The sequence below is a fragment of the Strongylocentrotus purpuratus genome, unplaced genomic scaffold, assembly GCF_000002235.5.
Source record: "Strongylocentrotus purpuratus isolate Spur 01 unplaced genomic scaffold, Spur_5.0 spur5_scaffold_19, whole genome shotgun sequence".
NCBI lineage: Eukaryota > Metazoa > Echinodermata > Echinoidea > Camarodonta > Strongylocentrotidae > Strongylocentrotus > Strongylocentrotus purpuratus.
The window spans coordinates 24,290,907-24,311,404 of record NW_022145604.1 but is presented as its reverse complement, the minus strand read 5'-3'; positions in this window follow the sequence as shown (position 1 = coordinate 24,311,404).

Genomic DNA, 20,498 nt, shown 5'->3' with positions numbered 1-20,498 from the left:
TCATTTTCATTAACTTATTTGGAACATGTTATACAAATTATATGTACTAATAGAAAGTACCCGTGGCAGCACACAGTTGGTTTCTTTATCAAGGTGTGTGTGTGTGTGTGTGGGGGGGGGGGTGGTCTTCTTGTTCGACAGCTAGACTGTCCATACACACTGAAAGCCAAGTAATATATTGATGAAATATATTTAAACAATTTTATTGATTCATAGCAGACTTCTTCTTCAATATAGATAGGAGGTTCAATTACGTTAAGCATCTTAGGTTGAATTGGAAGAAGAACTTCGATAATCATAGTGAAATCCAGATCTAACTATAGAATGTATTCAGTAAGCAGTCAAGAGGCAATTATTGTGATATAGAAAAGTTAACATTACTTGTACTGGGTCAGAATTAAATATGTAAGTACATTGTACATGTATCTTACAATGTACATTAGACTGCAGGTGTTCGTACTTCTTCCATTAAAGGTTGCTCAATCATATATAAGTAAAGCGCGATGTCGAAAAGAAGCGAGAATGGGAGAAAGAGAGCGACTAAAGGGGGCGGGGGTTTACGTGAGTGAGAGAGAGAGAGAGAGAGACAGACAGACAGACAGAAACAGTGGTGGGAAAATGAGTGAGAGAGACAGACCAGGCGCGGATCCAGGTGGGGGGGGGGGGGCCGGGGGACAAATATTGGTTGATCCACCAGATCAAGGGCCCCCCCCCCCCCTGGGAAAAAAAAGGAGGGAAAAAAAGAAGGAAAAAAAAAGAAGGAAAAAAAAGGGGGAAAAAAGAGAAAGAGAGAGAGAAAGAAAAGAAGGGAAAGAGGAGAGAAAGTGAAAGAAAAAAGAGGAAGAAGAAAAGAAAAGGGGGAAGAAGTGATCGGGGGGGGCGAAAGAGCCTCGCCTCCCCCTCCCCCAATCAAAAAAATAAGAGAGAACGAAGGAAATAGAAAGAAGGGGGTATCAGTTGCAATTTTTCCGCCAACAAATTGTGGATCGGGGTTTGGGGGAGGGCAAAATACCCTTGCCTCCCCCGCCCCGCTAAAAAAAAGAGAAAAGAAGGAAAAGGAAAAAAGGAGAGCTAACAGAGACCAAAAAAAGGGTGAAAAGAAGGGGAAATAGATCATTTGCAGTTAATCCCGGCAACAACGTGTGGAGAAGGATGGGGGCCGAAATGACCTTGCCTCCCCCCCCCCCCCCCCCCCCCCTCCATCAAACTTAAAAGGGAGAGAAGGAAGGGAAGGGAAAGGGAAAGAGGAGAGAAAGGGAAAGAAAAAAAGGGAAAGAAGAAAGGTAGGGGAGATCAGTTGCGATTTTTCCGCGAACAAAGTGTAGATCGGGGGGGGGGGGGGCGGGGCACTGGCGTATTGATCGGGGAGGGGGCACGGGGGAACTAAAATTTAAACGTGGTTTATTTCTAATTCCATAACGGTGGTTTACACATAATGCTGAAATGACATAATTTTCCGAGATTTGTCCTCATTCTTTAGTAAATTATACTTTTTTATGCGTTTGTAAATTAACAGCCAGGCAAGAAATATGCTTCTTGAAGATGCCTACATGTCAGGGCCCGCGGAACGGCGGGGATCGGGAGCCTCCAGCTCCCCCCCCCCCCCCTCTCCCCCCAATTTTTTTGGGAAAAGCATTTTAAAGAGAAATAGAAAGAAAGAGAGCAAGAAATAAAGAATAGTTAACTCCCAGTGTCGCAACAAAATAAGGTATCAAAAATTGCTCACCGTAATTAAACGCCTAAAACCCCTGAGCTTCCGGAGGATCTGCCCCGGGACCCAATTAAGGGCCCTTGGACAGGCCCCTTGATACTCATCTGACCGCAATTTAGTGCCTAAAACCCCTGGGCTTCTGGGGGCTCCGCCCGCTGGACCTCACGCCAATCAGTGTCCTGCCAGTATCACAAATAAGGTATAAAATATGTTCATCTGACCGTAATCAAATGCTTGAAACCCTTGAGATTCAGGGGTTTCCGCACCCTCGACTCCACCAGGGGCCCTGGACGGCCCCTAGATGCTTATCTGACCGTAATTTGTCTTCAACCCATGAGTATCCGGGGCGGACAAGGTATCAAAAGATGTTTATCTGACCGCAAGTGCGTAACCAGGGGGCAGTGGGGGCGTCCCCCTCCCCCCCCCCCCCAAAAAAAAAAAAAAAAAAACGCAGGCCAAAAAAAGAGAGGAGAGAAAAGGAAGAGGACGTACGAAGAAAAAAGAGCAGACAAAAGACATTTTTGAAATTCAGACGAGGATTATTTTCGACAACGGTACAACGAATCATCTTGTTTCTCTAATGATTAAATTAAATGTCAAAGCTTCCGCGCTTCCCGCAGGAGGTTAGGTAACTGAATTTAGACGAGGATTAAGAGTCAAAAACGGTACAACGAATCGTCTTCTTTCTCTAATGATTTAATGAAACGTACAAGCTTCCGCGCCGCGCGCGGGAGGGGGAAAACTGTATTCAGACGAGCAGGCACGTACGCAGGGGGGGGGGGGGGGGGGGGGGTTCGAACCCCCCTTCGGTTTTTTTATGTGTTTATTTTGGAGCAACCCCGATCCTTTTGTGATTAAAAAAAAAAAAATTATGCCAATGGCTGACCTTAAAAAGGTGACCTCACCTTTCCCCCCCCCCCCCAAAAAAAAAAAAAAAAACGCCGGCCAAAAAAAGAGAGGGGAGAAAAGGAAAAAGAAGTATGAAGAAAAAGGAGCAGACAAAAAACATTTTTGAAATTCAGACGAGGATTATTTTCGAGAACGGTACAACGAATCGTCTTGTTTTTCTAATAATTAAAATAAATGTCAAAGCTTCCGCGCTTCCCGCAGGAGGTGGGGTAACTGAATTTAGACAAGGAATACGAGTCGAGAACGGTACAACGAATCGTCTTCTTTCTATAATGATTTAATGAAACGTAAAAGCTTCTGCGCTTCGCGCGGGAGGGGAAAACTGAATTCAGACAAGGATTAAGAGTCAAGAACGGTACAACGAATCGTCTTCTTTCTCTAATGATAAACGTAAAAGCTTCCGAGCTTTACGCGAGAGGGGGAGGGGGTGAATTTAGACGAGGATTAAGAGTAAAAAACGGTACAACGAATCGTCTTCTTTCTCCAATGATTTAATGAAACGTAAAAGCTTCCGCGCTTCGCGTGGGAGGGGAAAACTGAATTCAGACAAGGATTAAGAGTCAAGACCGGTACAACGAATCGTCTTCTTTTTCTAATGATAAACGTAAAAGCTTCCGAGCTTTGCGCTGGAGGGAGAGGGGGATGAATTTAGACGAGGATTAAGAGTAAAAGACGGTACAACGAATCGTCATCTTTCTCCAATGATTTAATGAAACGTAAAAGCTTCCGCGCTTTGCGCGGGAGGGGAAACTGAAATCAGACAACGATTAAGAGTCTAGACCGGTACAACGAATCGTCTTCTTTTTCTAATGATAAACGTAAAAGCTTCGGAGCTTTGCGCGGGAGGGGGAGGGGGATGAATTTAGACTAGGATTAAGAGTAAAAAACGGTACAACGAATCGTCTTCTTTCTCCAATGATTTAATGAAATTTTTTTGGGGGGACCAAAAAAAAAGTGGGCCCCCCCCCCCCCCCAACAAAATCCTGGTCCGCGCCTGAGACAGACAATTGGAAAATGAGAGACAGACAGTGGGGAAAATGAATGAGAGAGACAGAGGGAAAAATGCGAGAGAGACGGTCAGTGGGGAATGTGAATGAGAGAGTGAGAGAGACAGACAGACAGAGGGAAATGAATGAGAGAGACAGAGGGAAAATGAGAGAGAGACAAAGACAGTTGGAAAATGAGAGATAGAAACAGAGACATTGGGAAAATGACTGAATGTTTGAGAATTTACACATAATGTAAAAATATGTGTATTTTCAAAACGGTTAAACGAAACCGCTCGTATACATCTAACAGTTAAACGTTTAGCACAAAAACCCGTAATGACTCGGGCTTATGCCACGAAATAGTCTAAATTTGTTGACCTGAAATGACCTTTGACCTTTACTTAGTAAACTGAAATTCTACTCACATAAATGGGGACACTTGATAACATTTTAGTCTAAGTTTCATTGAATAAGAACTTATATTTTAAACACGATACTAAAATTTCAAAAACTTAACCTCATGTTAAGTGTTTGATGATAATGCCACAACAGAGTCTAAGTTTGTTAACCTTAAATGACCTTTGACCCTGACGTTGTGACCTATTGATCATTCTATGTAGCTATCTATTTACTTTGAATGTTAAACTTCAATCGGATAGTAATATTACAATTACAATTTTCATCACTCGAAAATAGACACACACACACAAAAAAACGACATCAAACATAATGTTTTGAAGTATTTCATAATTTATTGCTTTCGTCTTAAGTTTATAATCACATTTTTTTTCAAGGATTTGGCGCTAGATATTTTTCTGACTTTTCTTTGAAATTGGTACGGATTCATTTATGTTGTCCATCGGCTCAGTCTCATACATAACAGTTTTGGTTCATCGTAATATTGATGACAAGTTTTCTTTTCCTTTATTCATACTGTTAGTCATTCTGTTTTGATCGTTTTATATAAAAAGAAAATTCGTTCTTCCATGAGACATGACCAAAAGTTTGGGCCATTCATACTTAATATAAGTACTCTGCAGATTGCCTTGTGATTCATTTCTGTCACTGGAAACTATTTCCTGATTTCAAGTTTAAGGGTCCTTGCATCTCCTCCATCACCTCGGCTTCATTTCCTTCGTGATTTGTTTCCTTATTGTTTATCTTTCTGAGTAAAATGTTAGACGTACAAACGAGGTTTGTCTGATGTCATATCTAGTTTAGGCTTCATTTTTTTAAACTGATGCCAGTTTACATTTGGGCGGACCGCTGATAAGAAGACTCCATCAACTCCTGCGTGAGAGGTTGAAATGAAAGATTGCCCTCATCATGTTCAATGGACACGATCTGTTGCCTTCGACCATGTTTGCAGGTTTTCTGTTTTCCTCACTTTCTTGCCAACTGCATTTATCCAAACTCTGTACTAAACCTTTTTGGTTAAATCTGTAATGGCACAATTCTAACAGTTGGCTGTACTCATGATAATACGGTGGATTGATGAGAAGCACGCGGTGATGATTTATTCTGGATGTTGCAGATGTTGCTTTAGTTTCCTGTAATGGTAAAACAATTAAGAAAGAAAAAATGATTACTTTATATACATTATATAAAAAATGATTACTTTATATACACAAAGTTAAACCGTGTTGTTTAATTTCTAATCATAATACAAAGGTTAAAATGTCACATGTGTGTTATTAAAGGTAAAGATAAAAATAGGTTAGTCATTAAAGAATAGTTTACACTATTCTCGGACATTTTAAGGAAGGAGCTAGAAAATACTTACTATGAAAATAGGATTTTCTCACCTAGATTCCGCCTATACAACAGACCACCATCAAATGATCCCAATAACCGCGTTTATTACCAAGGAATAAACTTGAGATGCATCCAATTTCATTCATGCAATTTGTCGAGGCTTTGATGTTACACAGTGCTGCCATGTAGCCGATTAGCAGGAGGCTCGGCTGGCGATGATGGTTCGCTTATTATGCTGCTGTTCAAATGACATGAAAATGCAGAGTAGGGTTCACTACTTGTTTTCAGTGATCATGTTTGTAGTTTTTCTAAGGTGTGGTATGCTAAAAGGACGGTTCCCCATGCACATAATGTTGCAGCAGTGAGGCTGACAATTATATATAGGCCTAATAATTATGTAGATCATTATCATTGAGATTAATTTTGGTTATATTTCATTTTAATGTCTTATTGGAATGATTATAGAATATTTAGAACAATAATGTGTTGACAACTAAAAGAACAATCTGCAAAGACCAGCCTATGGAAGTTCTTAAAGATAAACTTTAGTACTGGTAATGCGATTGCATTGTGAAAGAAAAGGTGTGGAAAGGATCAGAAACAGTTGATCATGTAGCATGTAAGCACTGCAAGGTTCTGGAGTCATCAAAATCATAATAAATTTGACCGAGTATTGGTAAAGTAACAAGCACTCACATAGAAAGCTATATATGGGACAACACACATGGTGTCGGGGCTAGTACTACCTTGATTTCCTTGTCTTTCTATGCTCATTACTCAGCCAGTATACATTTTCTTCCAAAATTGTTTGGCACATGTCATTTATTTGTAATCTTGAACATTCGGTGTAAGTTTCGTTTGATTCTGTGAATTTTTTTTTTTTTTTATACCAGTACTGGAGTTTATCTTTAACTTAAAACATGTTAAAACAAAGTCTACGATAATGTCGATGTTGCCAACCACTTTATTAACTATTAACATCTTAACTTATTCAAACCCATCATGATGACCAATCAAGTTGGGGAGGGGGGGGGGGGGGAGGGGTAATGCTAACCGATGATTGGCTTACATCTTTGTTTTTACCAGAACAACAAATCAGCTTCTTGATGATAGATGTATCTCCATCTCATGATCCTCTTTCCTGTTTTCCCAGTGACTGCTCCATGCTCGTCGACGCCTATCTCTTCCATATATACTCCTCCTCCTCCTCCTCCCCCTTCTCCTCCTCTTCCTCCTTCCTCATCTTCTTCCTCTTCCTCCTCCTCCTCTTCCGCCTCTTCCTCCTCTTCCTCCTCCTCTTCCTCCTCCTCCTCCTCCCCCTCCTCCTCTTCGTCCACCTCTTCTTCCTTCTCCTCATTCTCCTCTCCCTTCTCTTTCTCCTCCTTCATGGTGTCGTAGATGAACAGAGAGACGTTTGAGCAGATGTTGTTTATAATCAAAATAATGTAGGAATTATGCACGTATTTGTAAAATTGAAATATAAAGACAAAACAAGAAAAACTTACCTGTCTGGTCCATGCTGTTGACCTTGGTGATTTGGACAATGTCACACTTCTTGACCATCAAAGTCTGGTCAGTCTGTGAGCTGGTCTCATCCTCACTGGACTCCTCGATTCCATCCTTGATCTCACGCTCGACCTCTTGATCAACACTGCAATCGTCGTCGGCGTTGTCAACATCTTCGTTCCCGTACTCGACATTGGATGTCACCGACTCCTCATCGTTCTCCTAATCGTTGATGAACCGATCTATCGTGACGGACGTGAGCAAAAAACTGAACATATCTATTTCTAATACGTGGATCTGTTTTCTCCTCTCAAAGGTTAAGAAGTTCCCATCCCTTCGTTATCATTTCTTCTATCTCCTTTTTTCTGCTTCTCATTCATTTAACATTTTCCGAAACGTAATATCACAAAGTATGTCTGAAATATATACTAAACTTAATTGTTCAGATTGTAAGTTTTGTCTCATATTTTATTATGCAACAACAGTAAAATGCATGCATAATGAAAATCCATAATATTCCTCACGAAAAAAGAGTTCGTCTTCATTCACACATTGTCAATACCATGGGTTTTTCCCCAATATCGTTCAGAAACAAGACTAGTCTTATACAGTAGGCTTGCGGGTGCACCATGAGAGATAGGGAGGATTGAGGAGTCCTGAAAAGGAGGAATGATAGTAATGATAATGATAATAAAAACAGTAATGTTAAAAATACATGTAGTATTAATTTATTTAGGGTAGCGACATCAATTAACTATACTGTTCTCCCTGCATGAAGACCAAAGTTGCTTCAATTACTACTCTGAATTCAATAACAGGATATTGTAAAAATAATTCCATTTTTTATACTTTATTGGCTTTCAGCAACAGCAAACTCAACCAATAACTGAACATTAATTCTGAAGTTGTATATTTTCCTGAGCCAATTTTGTCATAAAAAGATCTCCCAATATTGCCCACATATTTTAGGTGCACCCTTTGGTGCATTGCCGACTTACAGACCTATGTTTATCAAAGTGATTTGATTTCGAAGTACCTAAATAGATTAAAGGATATCATACAAAATAATCAGTTTGAATATACTATATGATATCTAGAGTTGTCGAACTATTCATGTTATAGAAATACATTCAAATATTTGACCTGCATACATGTTCTTTTTAAGATTCATGCATTGCGCTGCACCAGACAAACTTACTAAACTTTTTGCTGCGCGCGCATCCTTACCATTGTTGACGTAGAGAGGCAAGCGCGCACCATGATTAACAATGCGCATGCGTGTATCTCTGGTAACCACTAGTACTGCCCCTACAATTTTATGACAATCGAGATTAATTTCTCTTGCGCACATAGCTTTCGGAGAGTTATTGAGCGATTTTCGCAAATTATTTCGAAACCTTTTGGCAATTTTCAAAATGGGCTCTGCTAAATCCAGACCCCGATCTTTGTCTTTCGAGAAGGAAGATGAAGATCATTCTGAGACCCCTAAGACCTGCTGTTGGGCAGGAATCAGAAAATTGTTCTCCGAGAGCAAGAGGGTAAGGGAAGATAATCTGGAATTCTCTTCCAGCCTCCATTCGTTGCATCTCTGATATTACTTTGTTTAGATCAAAATTAAAAACCTACCTAATGGAAAATGCATATTTAACCTAGTTCTTAAATCGTTACCTTACCTTGTTATCTTATGTTTCATAATTTCACTTTAAATATGTTCTCTTTTCATTACTCTGTTTAGTTTTAATTGTATCAATATTGTAAAGCGCTTTGATATAAATGTCTTATGAAAAGCGCTATATAAGTAAAAGTTATTATCATTATAATCTTTTCAGAGTCCCAGTTGTTAGTTTCATACACAATCTGCAGTGGCATATCCAACATAAGATGGGGCCGGTGGGTTTATGAAGGTCCAGAAAAATGTAAAGCCCATTCGCCAATCCCCCTTCATTTCTTGGCAGCATTTGCCCCAAGTGAATCGAAGATTTTATTGATCTATAGATACACCACTTTTAATTGATATGCCATGTCCTTCAACAAAGGTGTATTTAATTCATGGATGAATTCAATCTGTAACTAGGTGACAGTCGAAGAAAACACATATTTAACAGAAAAATAATGCGACTGGCGATACATAATATATAATTATTCAAAAATTGTTGGAAGTTTAGAGGATGAAGTTTCAATTATATACAAAGTCTTTTAATTATACATGTTACCTATTTCAGCCATGTAGTGTGAAACTGTTTATTATAGTCTTATAGACATAATAGTCTGTCGTAAATAACATTATTTAGGGGATTTAGACCAGATTAATTCGAGAGGTAGCTATTACTTAAATTGAGCTTTATTATGGCAGGCTTTTAGGCTTTTACAAGATTCTTAGGATCAGAATTGACCAAGTGATAATGTCAGATCAATTTTATGAAATTTAAAAGGATGGTTCCAACAATTTAAAAATAATCAAAGTACTTTCAATCTATAATTTGTTTAACTAATGTATTATAATTGTACGTAGTGGGTATGAACAGTGATGGCAAGTGTTCTTTACATGTACAGGATAGACCCATTTCTACAGCACAAAATAATCCGTAAGCTAATTCCGCATAGCAAGCTTTAATTTGAATTGAATTGAATTGAATAGATAAGGCTATTATTGATAAAAATCCAAAGCCACAGCTATAAGCCGACACATCTTGAACTTACAAATCAAACTGCAACATTTAACATACATGTACATCAAAATAGTACAATTTAGAATACCCAAATTAAGACATGCAGTAATTAAATTGATATGATAAAAGGAATAAAAAGAAAAGAAGAAGAAGAAGAGAAAGGAGAACATTAAGGAAGAGAAAACAAAACATAAAGAAAGAGAGAGAAAAAAAAAACGAAAATATGGTTGACAGTAAATTACGAGTAAACAATAAACGTTTATAAAACCAGTAATAAAATTGAGATTGCAATTAGAAATTCAGTATTGAAACTGTTTCTGACCAGTTTTGTTAATAACTTGTTTATTAATGCAATAGCCTTGCATTGCCAATAACAAAATTAAAAGGTATTCCTATTTACGTAGTATAAAGAGACAGGCTGCTATATTACAATTATAAATAAACAATATTGTTAAGAATATGTTATTGTTCGATTGCAAATATATTAGATTGATATGATAATAAAAACTTGGTTGACTGTAAGAAAGAAGTTAAGAAGTGCGTACAGTATAACAGTTTATACTTAGAAGGTTCAGTAAAAAATAACAAATAAAAAATCTTGGCAAGGTAATATATATTCATTTTAAGCTCTCAAAATATTTTAAATCATGGTTTGACCAAGCAAACAGAGACCAAAAGTTAATACAATCTGTAAAGCTGATTCCATCAATTAAGAGGAATCGAACTAGCTCTAATCTCAAAATCAATATACATGTACAGATATATCATGCTGCAATATGCCATATCATATAATATATTTGTTTATGGTAAAGCTACAGTCCCATATACGTCCCGGACCATCCCGGACCATCCCGGACCCCATCCGGGGTGATCCGGGATTCGGTCCGTGTTGACACCGTGTTGGCACCGGGGTGGTCCTGGATGGTCCTGGATGGTCCTGGATATTTCTGGATGGTCCTGGGCGGTCCGGGAGTCGACCCCGGATGTTTTTGACGGTCAAAAACTGCCGGGGTGGTCCGGGACGGTCCGGGACAATAGTTTGATCCGGGGTGATCCGTGTAGCCACCGTGCTGGGTCCGGGGTCATCCGTAGTGGCGCCGGGGCGGTCCGTGTTGATCCGTGGCAGTCCGGGAGTGAGTTATTGACCCCGGATCACCCCGGCGCCCCTACGGATGATCCCGGACCCAGCACGGTGGCGACACGGATCACCCTGGATGATCCGGGGCTCTGCCGGGGTGATCCGTGTTGGCACCGGGGCGTTCCGGGATGATCCGTGTTGGCACCGGGATGGTCCGGTGTCATCCGTGTTGGCACCGTGTTGGCACCGGGGTGGTCCGGGACGGTCCGTGGCGGCTCCGTGCTGGGTCTGGAATGATCTGTACTGCTGCCGGGGCTATGCCCGGACGGTCCGGGGCGGTCCGTAGTGGTACCGTGTTGGGTCCGGGGAGACGGTCGGCGGTTGCGATTTTTTGAACAAAACATCCCGGACCATCCCGGATCACCCCAGACCATGGTCCGGGAAGGTCCGGAGTGGTCCGTGCTCGTCCGTGCTGGTCCGGCTTTATATGGGACTGGGGCTTTAAGCCAAAACAGCCAAATTCGATTGCATTGCAAGTGATGAAGGGCGATATGGACAGTGATGACGACAGCGATGACGTTATCCTTGTCAACGACTCCAGCAAGTCATCTGCTACTTCGATCCACTCAGCCACTGGTGTCGAGCCATGGGCACTTCAGACATCTTGGTCTGCCCCTGCTGTACTTGGCCAAGATCACCACCAGGCCATGATGCCAGCAGCACCGAGCAAGGTCGAGGACGAGCTGCCCTCTACGTCCTATCCGAAGGACGTGAGCGTTTGCCTGTCCTACCGTAAGTTGCGCGGTCGTTTCTTTGCAAGTGTCAAAAATTGCTCGTGATGGCTTTGAAGGTTTTTTTTTTTTTTTTTTTTTTTTTTTTTTTTTTTAAACAACACTCTATTGGTTGTCATACAAGACTAGTCTTAGATGCTGCTGGTAAGTATCGGCTTGCATGGTGATGTAGATATACAGTAGGCTTGCGGGTGCACCATGTGAGAGAGAGGGACGATTGAGGAGTCCTGAAAAGCTCACGCACGCCAGCTATTCTCCACTCCTAAAGATAACCAACAGTCTTTTTCAAGACTACACCAACAGTCCTTTTCATAACTACACACCCTCAAGTAAGATTCCCGAGAGTCCTTTTCAGGACTCCTCAATCTTCCCTATCTCTCATGGTGCACACGCAAGCCTACTGTATTGGGGGGAAAACCCATGGTATTGACAATGTGTGAATGAAGACAAACTCTTTTTTCGTGAGGAATATTATGGATTTTCATTATGCATGCATTTTACTGTTTTTGCATAATAAAATATGAGACAAAACTTACATTCTGAACAATTAAGTTTAGTATATATTTCAGACATACTTTGTGATATTACGTTTCGGAAAATGTTAACCCATTGCTTACTGGAACCTGGTGGTCCCTGTGTTAAGCCAATGGGGATTAGATAATTCAGTAGCCAACCGGTTAAATGAATGAGAAGCAGAAAAAAGGAGGTAGAAGAAATGATAAAGAAGGGATGAGAACTTCTTAGAGGGAAAGACCAGTATTGGAAACGCCCCAATTAAAAAAAATGAAATGGAAGCTCTTTATTACCAATCATGTGAAAGAATATGTTTTGACTAATACATGATGATAACAATTTTGTCGGGAAACCGCCTACTGATTGATATATTTGGTATATTAGTTTATCTATTGGACTGTGAGAGATAAACGCACGTGTCGCGCACGTGTGCGTATAGTCCCATATACATCTTCTTATCATCTTGATGATTCCAGAACCTTGCAGTACACACCACTACCAATATGCTAGATGATCAACCTTTTCTGATCGATTTCACAACGTTTCTTTCACAATGCAATCGCATGACCATAACTGGTCTTAATCTTTAACCTTTGAGAGGAGAAAACAGATCCACGAATTAGAAATAGATATGTTCAGTTTTGCTCACGTCCGTCATGATAGATCGGTTCATCAACGATGAGGAGAACGATGACGAGTCGGTGACATCCGATGTCGCGAGTACGGGAACGAAGATGCTGACAATGCCGATGCCGAATCCAACGCTGATGACGACACAACACCAGTCCCTGGACTTGTGTATTCTGAGGATGAATGTAAGCAAACGAGAATAATCAGCTTATGTTGAGTTAGAAAATGAAATAAAGGAGAAATTGTTTTCGTGAGATATTCGGAATTAGGACATGCACGGAATAAATAGCCCAAAGAAAGAGAGGATCAGAAATACATTCTGATACAAAATATATATTTTTAGATGGAGATTTACAAAGAAAGAGAGAGAGAGAGAGAGAGAGAGAGAAAGAGAGAGTGAGGTGGGGGGGGGGGGGGGGTTGAGGTTGGAGAAATACTAATTTGTTGCCTGGGAGTCTTATTATAAATCCTCTTTCTTGATGAACTATAACAATATCTTTAAAACAACTTTACAGGGCTCGTTGTCAAATTCATGGTTTTCTTAATTATTTTCCATCTCAAGACACCGACGACGATTGCAGTGTTGATCAGGAGGTCGAGCGTGACATCAAGGATGCAATCGAAGAGTCCAGTGAGGATGAGACCAGCTCACAGTCTGACCAGACTTTGATGGTCAAGAAGTGTGACATTGTCCACATCACCAAGGTCAAGAGCTTGGACCAGACAGGTATAAGCTTTTTTCTTGTTTTGTCTTTTATATTTCAATTTTACAAATACGTGTATAATTCCTAAATTATTTTTAGTATAAATCATAACATAATATTACTTTGAGGTTCATCCGATGACTCACCTGTCAATGTGATGATTTGTATGCTCCTAATTTCTCCCCTCCTGTGAGATGGACGCCGCCCATGAGGAGTGCACCATCGTCGGTAGTGAGGAAACAGGAGATCGCACTTCCCTTAGGTTGGTAGAAAGCAGTGGCGTAATGATAAAAAAAATTGTTGGGGGCAGAAAGAGAAGCAATGAGTTATAATTTACAAAAAAGTAAAGAAAAACCCGGAAAATCGTGTCATATCAATAACATTTGTTAATCTTTTTTTTAGGGGGGGGGGGCAACTCATTCCCACCCCCCCCCCCCCATCAGTACACCAGTGCTAGTATGAATCAGAAGCAGAAATAAATAAAATTGAAGGGTGTATTTATCAGTGGTCGAATAAAGAAAGATGCGTTATGTATTACAAAATAAAGCGAACAGTCAAAGGAACGAATAAAAAACATCAATCAAAGAACGAACAATATCAACAACAAATCAAAAAATAACCCCCCAAAAAGATTCCTATAAGTTTAGGGCAGAAAAAAAAATGATATGATTTTTGTTATACAAATAATCAGATATGACACATGTATGTAAATAATAGATTCATCGAGCCGATGAAAATTTCAAAGATTTATTTTATCATACCTTCAGGTAGTCAATGATTTCATTTTTTTTTAAATCAGGTTGCCCTGAGAGACAGTCAGAATCTACATCTTATTTCTGGGCAGTCATCAACAACATCTGCTCAAACGTTTCTCTGTTCATCTACGACACCATGAAGGAGGAGAAAGAGAAGGGAGAGGAGAATGAGGAGAAGAAAGAGGAGGTGGACGAAGAGGAGGAGGAGGAAGAAGAGGAAGAGGAGGGGGAGGAAGAGGAGGAAGAGGAAGAGGGGGAGGAGGAGGAGGAAGAGGTGGAGGAGGAGGAAGAGGAGGAGGAGGAGGAGGAAGAGGAGGAGGATGAGAGGAGGAGGAGGAAGCGGAGGAGGAGGAAGCGGAGGAGGAGGAAGAGGAGAAGGAAGAAGAGGTGGACGAAGAGGAGGAGGGGGAGGAGGAGGAGGAGGAAGAGGAGGAGGAAGAGGAGGAAGAGGCGGAAGAGGAGGAGGAGGAAGAGGAGGAGGAAGAGGAAGAAGAGGAGGAAGGAGGAAGAGGAGGAGGAGAGGGAGGAGGAGGAGGAGGAGGAGGAAGAGGAGGAAGAGGAAGAGGAGGAGTATATATGGAAGAGATAGGCGTCGACGAGCATGGAGCAGTCACTAGGAAAACAGGAAAGAGGATCATGAGATGGAGATACATCTATCATCAAGAAGCTGATTTGTTGTTCTGGTAAAAACAAAGATGTAAGCCAATCATCGGTTAGCATTACCCCTCCCCCCCCCCCTCCCCAACTTGATTGGTCATCATGATGGGTTTGAATAAGTTAAGATGTTAATAGTTAATAAAGTGGTTGGCAACATCGACATTATCGTAGACTTTGTTTTAACATGTTTTAAGTTAAGAACTTCCATAGGCTGGTCTTTGCAGATTGTTCTTTTAGTTGTCAACACATTATTGTTCTAAATATTCTATAATCATTCCAATAAAGAAATAAAATGAAATATAACCAAAATTAATCTCAATAATAATAATAATCTACATAATTATTAGGCCTATATATAATTGTCAGCCTCACTGCTGCAACATTATGTGCATGGGGAACCGTCCTTTTAGCATACCACACCTTAGAAAAACTACAAATATGATCACTGAAAACAAGTAGTGAACCCTACTCTGCATTTTCATGTCATTTGAACAGCAGCATAATAAGCGAACCATCATCGCCAGCCGAGCCTCCTGCAAATCGGCTACATGGCAGCACTGTGTAACATCGAAGCCTCGACAAATTGCATGAATGAAATTGGATGCATCTCAAGTTTATTCCTTGGTAATAAACGCGGTTATTGGGATCATTTGATGGTGGTCTGTTGTATAGGCGGAATCTAGGTGAGAAAATCCTATTTTCATAGTAAGTATTTTCTAGCTCCTTCCTTAAAATGTCCGAGAATAGTGTAAACTATTCTTTAATGACTAACCTATTTTTATCTTTACCTTTAATAACACACATGTGACATTTTAACCTTTGTATTATGATTAGAAATTAAACAACACGATTTAACTTTGTGTATATATGTATATAAAGTAATCATTTTTTCTTTCTTAATTGTTTTACCATTACAGGAAACTAAAGCAACATCTGCAACATCCAGAATAAATCATCACCGCGTGCTTCTCATCAATCCACCGTATTATCATGAGTACAGCCATTACAGATTTAACCAAAAAGGTTTAGTACAGAGTTTGGATAAATGCGGTTGGCAAGAAAGTGAGGAAAACAGAAAACCTGCAAACATGGTCGAAGACAACAGATCGTGTCCATTGAACATGATGAGGGCAATCTTTCATTTCAGCCTCTCACGCAGGAGTTGATGGAGTCTTCTTATGAAGCCTAAACTAGATATGACATCAGACAAACCTTGTTGTACCTCTAACATTTTACTCAGAAAGATAAACAATAAGGAAACAAATCACGAAGGAAATGAAGCCGAGGTGATGGAGGAGATGCAAGGACCCTTAAACTTGAAATCAGGAAATAGTTTCCAGTGACAGAAATGATCACAAGACAATCTGCAGAATACTTATATCAAGTATGATTGGCCCAAACTTTTGGTCATGTCTCATGGAAAAACGAATTTTCTTTTTATATAAAACGATCAAAACAGAATGACTATATGAATAAAGGAAAAGAAAACTTGTCATCAATATTACGATGAACCAAAACTGCATTATGAGACTGAGCCGTTGGACAACATAACCGAATCCGTACTAATTTCAAAGAAAAGTCAGAAAAATATCTAGCGCCAAATCATTGAAAAATTATTGTGATTATAAACTTAAGACAAAAGCAATAAATTATGAAATACTTCAAAACATTATGTTTGATGTCGTTGTGTTTTGTGTTTGTCTATTTTCGAGTGATGAAAATTGTAATTGTAATATCACTATCCGATTGAAGTTTAATACTCATGGTAAATGGATAGCTACATAGAATGATAAATCGATAGACAGAAATTCAGGTCACAGAGTCAGGGTCAAAGGTCATTTTAGGTTTACAAACTTAGACTATGTTGTGGCATTATCATCAAAAACTTAACATGAGGTTAAGTTTTGGAAATGTTAATATCGTTTTAAAAATATAAGTTCTTATTCAATGAAACTTAGACTAAAGAGTTATCAAGTGTCCCCAATTATGTGAGTAGAATTTCAGTTTACTAAGTAAAGGTCAAAGGTCATTTCAGGTCAACAAATTTAGACTATTTTGTGGCATAAGCCTGAGTCATTACGATTTTTGTGCTAAACGTTTAACAGTTAAATGTATACGGGCGGTTTCGTTTAACCGTTTTGAAAATACACATATTTTTTTACATATTTGTAAATTCTCAAGCATTCAGTCATTTCGATGAAAACATAATTGTTTTTAGATCTCCGTCGGGGCAACAAAGTCTTGCCGATAATTATTGTTTTTAGATCTCCGTCGGGGCAACAAAGTCTTGCCGATAATTATTGTTTTTAGATCTCCGTAGGGGCAACAAAGTCTTGCCGATAATTATTGTTTTTAGATCTCCTTAGGGGCAACAAAGTCTTGCCGATAATTATTGTTTTTAGATCTCCTTAGGGGCAACGAAGTCTTGTCGATAATTATTTTTTTTAGATCTCCGTAGGGGCAACAAAGTCTTGCCGATAATTATAGTTTTTAGATCTCCGTCGGGGCAACAAAGTCTTGCCGATAATTATTGTTTTTAGATCTCCGTAGGGGCAACAAAGTCTTGCCGATAATTATTGTTTTTAGATCTCCGTAGGGGCAACGAAGTCTTGCCGATAATTATTGTTTTTAGATCTCCGTAGTGGCAACAAAGTCTTGCCGATAATTATTGTTTTTAGATCTCCGTAGGGGCAACAAAGTCTTGCCGATAATTATAGTTTTTAGATCTCCGTCGGGGCAACAAAGTCTTGCCGATAATTATAGTTTTTAGATCTCCGTCGGGGCAACGAAGTCTTGCCGATAATGTGGCATCAACAATAATCAACATCAAAACTTAATCGAAGATTAAGATTTTGAATTTTTGTCATAATTTTGAAAGTATACATTCCTATTCTATGAAATTTAAACATAAGGGTTATCAAGTATCACCAATCATGTGCTTAGTCTTTTAGTTGACAAAGTCAAGGACGAATGTAATTTTAGGTCTGCAAGCTGAGACTTGGTTCTGGCATCAACTTAAATCTTTGTAATGTTTAGCATAATTTCAAAAGTATTTGTTCAAATTCCATGAAGGGTTATCAAGTATCACACATCACGTGACACAAATTCCTGGTCACATAGTCAAGGCCAGAGGTGATTTTAGGTCAATAGACTTGGATTATATTTTCACAACTCAATATGAGAATAACTAAATTAATTTTTGTTATTTTTTCATATATTATTAAAGTTATCAATCTTGGTACAAATAATGGTAGGCCTGCTTGAACCGACCGGCCTATAAATAATGTCCCAACCTCAATTTTTCATCATATCAAATTGCGTGATGCAGGCGAGACCACAGAGAGCGTTTCCCTTGTTTTTGTATAGGCCTGCATTATTACATGCCATCTCAAATATTATGATCTTTTCATCTCTACACTGTGGCATATCTTACCTTTACTTAACATGCTTATATTTTATACATTGTGAGTTGCATTTCTATTAAAAAAAGACATATTCTTACATACACGTATCAATATTGTTATTTATTTGATTAAAATAGAATATTGTGTTCTAATCAGTGAAGATGCCCATATAACTTTTCCAAGATATACATAATTATACAGTGTACTGTCTAAGATTGTTATCAATTATTTAAATGCATAACTCTGTAACCCACCAGGGTAAACAATATTTTAAAAACCTTTTAAAAAGCCCATGGAAGCCATACAAATCCTATCTTTTCATCACATCTTAAAACCCTTTCCTCCTTTCGTTCTTTTATATTATTAACAATTTCTCTCTCTATCTCTTTATCTCTCTTTCTCTGATTTTCCCACTTTCTCTATCATTCATTTTCCCACTGTCTCGCTCTCTCTCTCTCTCTCTCTCTCTCTCATTTTCCCAATGTCTTTGTTTCTGTCTTTCATTTTCCCACTGTCTTTGTCTCCCTCTCATTTTCCCTCTCTCCCTCTCATTCATTTCCCTCTGTCTGTCTGTTTCTTTCTCGCATTCCTTTTCCCCACTATTCGTCTCTCTCTTTCTCTCTCTCTCATTCATTTTCCCATTGTCTATCTCTCATTTTCCTCACTGTATGTCTCGCTCATTTTCCCCACAGTGTTTCTCTCTCTCTCTCTCTCTCTCTCTCTCACTCTCATTTACCCCCCCCCCTTTAGTCGCTCTCCTTCTCTCATTAGAGGGTTTTCGTTTTACATGACGAGAACGTGGACCGCCACGTGTGACATTCTTTTAAGGTAATGTGACGTTCTTTTAAGGCACTGCCGGGCACGGCCCAGTGCCTTAACACAATGTCACACGCGGCAGTCCACACTCTCGTCGTGTGAAACGAAAACCCCCTATTCTCGCTTCTTTTTCGACACCCCGCTTTACTTATAATGATTGAGCAACATTTAATGGAAGAAGTACGAACAACTGCAATCTAATGTACATTGTAAGGTACATGTACAATGTAATTACATATTTATTTCTGACCCAGTACAAGTAATGATAACATTTCTATATCACAAAAATTGCCTCTTGACTGCTTACTGAGTACATACTATAGTTAGATTTGGCTTTCACTATGGTTATCGAAGTTCTTCCTCCAGTTCAACCCAAGATGCTTAACTTGATTGAACCTCCTATCTATATTGAAGAAGAAGTCTGCTATGAATCAATAAAATTGTTTAGATATGTTTCATCAATTTATTACTTGGCTTCAAGTATGTATTGACATTCTATCTGTGTTTTTAAAGACGCTACACTATCACAAATAACATCAACTAATACAACACTGAACTAAAAGTATCAAGATTAATCTAAAATCACAAAAAATCACAATAAGTGGCAAACATTCTACTTTCTGGGTGAAATCTGTGGATCGTTTTTTTTACGGCCACGAAAAGGCGCTATAACAAATCATATTCTACAGATTCCATGCAAAAGTTACCATGACTGTCCTCTTAAAGGCTAAGTCCACTCCAAAAATATTTTGCAGAAAAAAGAGAAACAAGGCAAAACAAATTTTAGTAAAATCAGATAACTAATAAGGAAGTAATGATGTGAATTTTTGAAAAAGTGTGAAAAACTATGGAACAGCGGAAATCACTACTGATTTGGTTATTAGTTTGTGACGTCATTTCCTCACTAATTATCAATTACTTTATATTGTTTTATCCCATTAATTTCCCTTTTTATCCCTTTATAAAAATTTTCAATTTGTATTATTATTTTTAGGCCTATTATTATCAATATTATTATTACTATTACTCTCCTCTTCCTCTTCCATCTTCTTCATGTGCTTCAACACATTATTGAAAAGGCTCATGCAAATTTCAAGAAAGTAGTGTGTTCATGAATAACCACCGTAGAGATAAAACGATAGTCTTACGCGTGTGTCGAAAAGATATAATAAACGATAACCCCCAAATGACACTATACGACACCATTGTGATCCAAATTTTCGAAGATATTGCAATAAAATCGAAAGTTACACGGGAAATTATCTTCCTAACTGCAGTTCAGAATACTAACTGAATATTAATCTATCTACACACTTGTGTGTATATAATACACAACACGATCGGTATTGAAGTCTTTCGAAAAATAAATAAAGGCTATCGAAATTGCCTTCATAGATTGATCTTCAAAATTGTATATATCTTATCAAGGTGAAAAAAAGGGAATGTATGTAATCGATATAGACACATGCATTTCACATTTCTTTTGATTCCCTGAAACATTATCACTAATGTTTTTTGGACATTCATATTAATGCAATTTAAAAAAACCTCGCCCGTCACTTATTGACATAAGTGCACTCTAAACAATGAAAAATGGTTTCTATACCATAT